Source organism: Sturnira hondurensis, unplaced genomic scaffold (assembly GCF_014824575.4).
Source record: "Sturnira hondurensis isolate 20B ecotype Veracruz unplaced genomic scaffold, ASM1482457v3 Scaffold0019428, whole genome shotgun sequence".
Classification (NCBI taxonomy): domain Eukaryota; kingdom Metazoa; phylum Chordata; class Mammalia; order Chiroptera; family Phyllostomidae; genus Sturnira; species Sturnira hondurensis.
The window spans coordinates 1635096-1641630 of NW_028092059.1; positions in this window are offsets into that span (position 1 = coordinate 1635096).

The following is a 6535-nucleotide window of genomic DNA, read 5'->3' on the forward strand; positions in this document are numbered from 1 at the left end:
TCTGAACCAGCAGGAACTGACATACCCTTTGCACTTGACTGCCTTGTTGTGGGGTAAACACATTTCTGTGTTAGTGTCATGGTTTTGAGTAACATTCCTGTTTTCTGACCTGGATGAGTCCTGGAGATTTTCAAGATAATTTTTCTTTATGTATTAAATAGTGGTTGAATATTCATAAATGCTGCGTCATTCTGCTTAAGAAATAAGAACTCATAGTTAGACCTACTAAATCCTGGAGAAAGATGTAAAATTCTGTGTATGTGTATACATTTTATATTTTTTATTATGTGTCTATTGAGAAAATTATAAGGGATTTAGAAACAAGCAAGAACATTAAAAGTGTTTGTACTCCAATTGCCCATAAATGACAACTGTTCACATTCTGTAACACACCCTTTTGTTCATCCTTGTGCATATATTCATTAAGTTCAGATCTCCTATATGTAAGATTTTTTAATTTGATCTATTTTTGCTATTTTACAATACACAGTGAATATTTCCTTAATCATTTATCAATCCTCAGCAACATGCTTTTTAAGACTGTATAATATTCTATTTTACAGTCACATTTTATTGGATATTTAGTTTATTTCCAATGTTTCACACTTGGAAATAACACTTCAATGAGCATCCTGAGTCTATTTTGATGTATTTTAAAATATATATTTTATTGATTATGCTGTTATAGTTATCCTAATTTCCCCCCTTTGCCTGGTACCCCTCTTGCCTCCTGCAATCTGGCACCTTCGTTCATGTCCATGGGTTGTGCATGTAAGTTCTTTGGCTTCCTCATTCTCTAAACTATTCTTAACATCCTCCTGACTATTTTGTACCTATCAATTGTGCTTCTTAATCCCTGAACCTCTTCCCTCCATCTCCACTCCCACCTCCCACCTGATAACCCTCCAAATGATCCCCATATCTATGATTCTGTCCCTATTCTGGTTGTCCACTTAGTTTATTTTTTTCAGATTTGGTTGTTGACTGTTGTGAATTTGCCACCCTTTTAATGTTCATAGTTTTGATCTTCTTTTTCTTAAATAAGTCCCTTTAACATTTTATGCATTAAATGTTACATGGCTTAGTGATGATGAACTTCTTTAGCTTTACCTTATCTGGGAAGCACTTTATCTGCCTTTCAATTCTAAATGATAGCTTTGCTGAATAGAGTAATCTAGGTAGTAGGTCCTTGCTTTTCACCACTTTGAATATTTCTGCCTGTCCCTTCTTGCCTGCAAAGTTTCTTGTGAGAAATCAGCTGATAGTTTTATGGGAACTACTTTGTAGATAACTCTTTGCTTTCCCCTTGCTGTTTTTAAGATTCTTTTCTGATCTTTAATCTTTGGCATTTGAATTATGATGTGTCTTGGTGTGGTCCTTTTTGGGTTCATCTTGTTTGGGACTCTCTGTGTTTCCTGGACTCCTGTCTCTATTTTCTTCACAAATTAGGGAAATTTTCTTTCATTATTTTTTCAAATAAGTTTTCAATTTCTTGGTCTTCCTCTCCTCCTTCTGGTGTCCCTATGGTTTGGACATTGGTACATTTGGAGGTGTCCCCAGAGGAACCTTATACTATCCTCATTTTTTTTTGAATTCTTATTTCTTCTTTCTGTTCTGGTTGGAAGTTTATTTCTTCTTTGTGTTCCAAATCATTGGTTTGAATGCTGCTTCCTTTCCTGCACTGTCGGTTCCCTGTAGATTTTTTTTTTTGTTTCTCATAGTGGAACCTTCATTTCTTCCTTTATGTTGTTGCTGTAGTCAGTGAGTTCTTTGAGCATCCTCATCACCAGTATTTTGAACTCTGCATCTGATATGTTGGTTGTCTCTGTTTCATTTAGTTCTTTTTCTGGGGTTTTATTCTCTTCTTTCATTTGGGGCATATTTCTTTGTCTGTTCAATTTGGCAGCCTCCCTGTGTTTGTTTCTGTGTATTAGGTAGAGGTGCTTTCACTCCCTGTCTTAGTAGTGTGGCCTATTGTAGAAAAGTCACCTGCAAATTGTGCGGGGTGGAGCCTTAGGTAATCACCAGAGCTGAGCAACCTGATCACTGCTTTGTGACTCTGTGTGGTAGGAGGGTTTGGAGAGGCCCCTGGTGCTTAATCCTGGAGTGGATGGGTTTGCATACATTGTAAGTCTGTGCAGGCCCTTTAAGTGAAATCTGCTGAAAATTCATCAGTTTCATTTGTTGCCCCAACCCTCACTGGTGTTTACAGCCAGAGGTCTTGGGGATTTATCTCCCGGATTCTGGAACCCAGGGTTGTGTGGCCTGGCCTGGGGCTGGGATCACTCCCTCCCAAGGTATCCACCACTGGTGAATGTGGGACTGATCATTCCACTGCTGCTGCCACTCTGCGCCACACAATGTCTCCTCCCTTCTCCTCCTATCTCTGCATCTCTGGATGAATGTGGCTTCTTTAAGTCCTTGGTTGATGGACTTCTGTACAGCTCAATTTTCTGGCAGTTCTGGGTGTTATTTGTAATTCTCTCTGTGTTTGTGAGAGGTGACGAAGTATGTCTATCTATGCCTCCATCTTGACCAGAAGTCTGAATTTTTTAGGATGGATTTTAAGAAGTAGGATTCCTGGGTTAAAGGATATAAATATTTTCAAGATCCGAAGAAAGAGTTAAACATTTTCTAAGAGAGGACAATAAAAGTCAGGTACTGTTGTTGAGACATATAAATCACAATTCAGATTAAAGTTCTGGACAGTAATCATTCATATTTTCTATGAAGATCATGGAAATCTGAGAATGAGATAAAGTAGGGAAGGAATACAGAATTGACCTGTGACATTAGTGTGACTAGACAGGAATGCGATGGCATGGAAAATTATTGACTTGCTGGTCCTTGCAATGATGTTGGAAAATGTTGACATAGATAATCACATTTGGTGGTGACATTTATATTTACTGGATTAAGAACTACCCCCAAATAAATAGTTCAAAAAAGTGGATACAAGATTAGTTATTTATTGATTGCATAACATTTACCGGAAATTTACATACACTTAAAAATTCAGTTTCTATCTACCGCGTTTTTGTGTCTCACACAAAACATAAATTACAGATTTGTCATCTTGGGGTGAAGTTGTTCCTTCTGAGATCAGTTGATGAAGAAGGCTTTAAGATGTGATGGGAGATAAAATGCCTGTTGAATATCAGGTTTCATGTAATTTATATCTTATTTTGTTGTGTTATTCTAACCTGCAGCTTTTCTATCTACACCTTCACTGGTGAAACATGATAAGAGTGCAACATGCTGAGTAAGCATCACTCCACCGTCCACTGCTCAATATGCAATCTGAGCACACCTCTGGCTTTGTGAGCTGTGGCTGTGGCTTTCAATTAAATGACTGGACTGCCATAAATCTGATTTTGCACTGAATTTCATGTATTTAAATGGCAAAACCACTATTTACCAATCCCTAATGAGAAGTCATTAAATAATTCCAATAGCAGTACAAAGACTTGTATTTGACTTTAGGTAGAGCCAAATTAAGTGGAAATAAATCTTTATGAGAAAATACATGCAAACCTAGCTCAAAAGCATTCATTTTATTGTAGTCAACAAACAAAGGGAAGAAATTATCATGAACTTATTTTAAACACCTTTATTTGGAACATGTTTGAACTCTACAACAAAATTTATTAGCCCAATTACCTAAATTCTCCTCAAACAGCTTCTCCTCTTAAAAGTTTCCTGGGTCACCAGGAATAAATGGCCACTAGCTGCTCCATTTAGCCATAATACCATAGGCCTGTCATTAGCAGCTTTGATATTCTGATAAGTTGTTTCCAAGCATTCCTTTCCAATTAGGTATGGATTTGGTGAGATTTGGTTTTGAGTTTTAGTTATTTCTGTTTTTCAGATTCAGGATACAAATAGATATTTGAAACTTGCTTATTGAGTGCATGCTGCATTTGGAGGTTGACAATTTAGTGGACTACAACATAAATGCAACTGAATTCCAAAAATGTTCTTTGAATAGTTACTTTCATTTCTCATCTATTTCCAAAGATGGCAGGTACAATACTTTTCAAAACTTAAATGTTTTACACTACAGTTTGCAGTTCCATTTCTGGCAGTGAGGGAGGGAAATAATGAAGAGTACCATGAATAAATGCATATTGGAACTCTTTTAGGATACAGCACACTCCAGTAAACCCTTAACAAATGGACAGGCTAAAAGGAAAAATAGCATTTCTCAGTATGTGTTAAAGAACTGCACTGTTTTATCGGATAGACACACCACCACCACCAAGACTTCCAGGGCTACCAGGACTACAGAAAGATAGAGTCTGAGATACCAAACTTTAATGTCCCTGTTCCAGAGGTGATGCATGTCACAATCACTCACAATTCACTGTCAAGAAGTAATCACATGGCTTCAACCAGCCTGCAAGGGAGAGTGAGAGTGGGCAGTACTATATATATATATATGGCAATTATTTATTGAGCATCTACTATATCCCAGACCCTATGCTGAGTGCTAGAAATACAATGAGAACCAGAAGAGGTACTGTGTATATTCTCATAGAGCATATAGTTTGCAGGAGAGATAAAAAATCATTGAATTATACAAACAGATATCTCATTTGTGTCCTTAGGGGATCTAATTGAAGACAGGTCATATAGTGCTGGGAACCTTATTGTCCAGGGAGAAACAATGCTGGTTGAGGTTCAAGTATTGGTGGTGAAATGTTCAAGAAATTTCAGTACAGAAATTCAATTTAACCTGTTGATGGCTTTGATTTAGATGGTAAGGGAAAAAAGTAGTGCCAATGATTTTGCCAGGTTCATTGCTGACAGAGTTGGTAGTGTCTATTTTGGCTATAGGAGTCACTGGGATAAGATGGAGTTTGGGAAAAGTGCATTATGAGTTTGGTTTTGGATAGATTGACCCCTCAGTGCCCTTGAGACACCATAAGGACAGGAATCTTCATTTGCTGTTTGACAGAGATTAAATAAATTTTGGGGGAGTTACTTCATAAAGACTTGTCTTTTTGATTAAGTTACTTTACCTTTCTTAATGACATTTTAGCATTTTGTTCATGCAGAATTTATACAAGTCTTAATATTTTTTATGATGTCTCATCTGTTTTGTTGCTATAGTTAATAAAACTCTTTCTCCCTTGATATTCTCTAACGGGTCATTTTTTAATAATAAGAATGTTATTTACTTTTTAAAGAAGTATATTTTATTGATTATGCTATTACAGTGGTCCCATTTTTTCCTCCCCTTATTCCCCTCTGCCCTGCAGCCCTCCTCCCCCTTTTAAAACATGTCCATGGGTTGTACATATAAGTTCTTTGGCTTCTCCATTTCCTATGCTATTCTTAACTTCCCCCTGTCTATTTTGTACCTACAATTTATTCTTCTTATTCTCTGTACCTTTTCCCCCACCCTGCCCCTTCCCCTTTCCGCTAATCACCCTTCATGTGATCTCCATTTCTGTGATTCTATTTCTGTTCTAGTTGTTTGTCTAGTTTGTTTTTGTTTTGTTTTGTTTTGTTTTTAGGTTCAGTTGTTGATAGTTGTGAGTTTGTTGTCATTTTACCATTCATAGTTTTGATCTTTTTCTTTTCCTTAGATACATCCCTTTACCATTTTGTATAATAAGGGCTTGGTGATGGTGATGCTAGTTACTTGTTAAATTAATATAACCAGCCACTTTTAATTCTCAGAGTTTTTGAACAAATTTTTCAATCAGTTCTCTGTGTTCTTTTAGTTAGAGACTCCATCATTTGAAAGTAAAGATAATTTTTGCTTCTATTAGTTCTTACTAAAGATGTTTTTAAATGTATACTATCTAATTTAATCATTCTTATGACCAAGTCAAAGGTTCTGATGAGCTCCTTCTATTAGGTAAACTAGTATACAACTTTATAGTAGGACCGTTATATCCTATTTTTAGATGAATACATTTAAAAATATAAATTTTGAAACACTTTCTTACAAAATTTACAATTTTGACACCTCATTAAGAAAAGTCAAACATAAATGATAAGACTATGGATCATGTAAATGAAGCCAATGCCTGGAGGCATAATTCATTCATTCATCATGAGTGTGTACTAAATACCAGGCACCTATCAGGAAAAATTATATGCTCTAGCAATATAGAAATTTAAAAAAGGCAAAAATGCTTGCTGTGATGGAACACATATTCTTGTGGGGGTAATAGACAATAACTAGGACAAATAAAGAAAATATATGGTTTATTAGGTAGTGGAAGTTGCTAATGATAAAAATATAGGAGAGAAAAATATAAGGTATCAGAGAGAGAGATGGTGAAGTTTTAAACAGGCTGTCTAAGGAAGGCCTCACTGAAAGATCCAGTTTAGACAAAAAGAAAATGAGGGGTGTGTCATCTGGGTGTTAATTTCAGTCAAAGGGCACATTTAGTGCAATGGCAGGACAGTGTTTGTTCTGTTCTAGAAACAGAGCTGTGGCCAGGGTGCCTGGAACAGAGAGATAGGGAAGTAACAGAGAGTTCAGAGAGGTAACAGGTGTGGGTTGTAGAGGAGAGGCAAC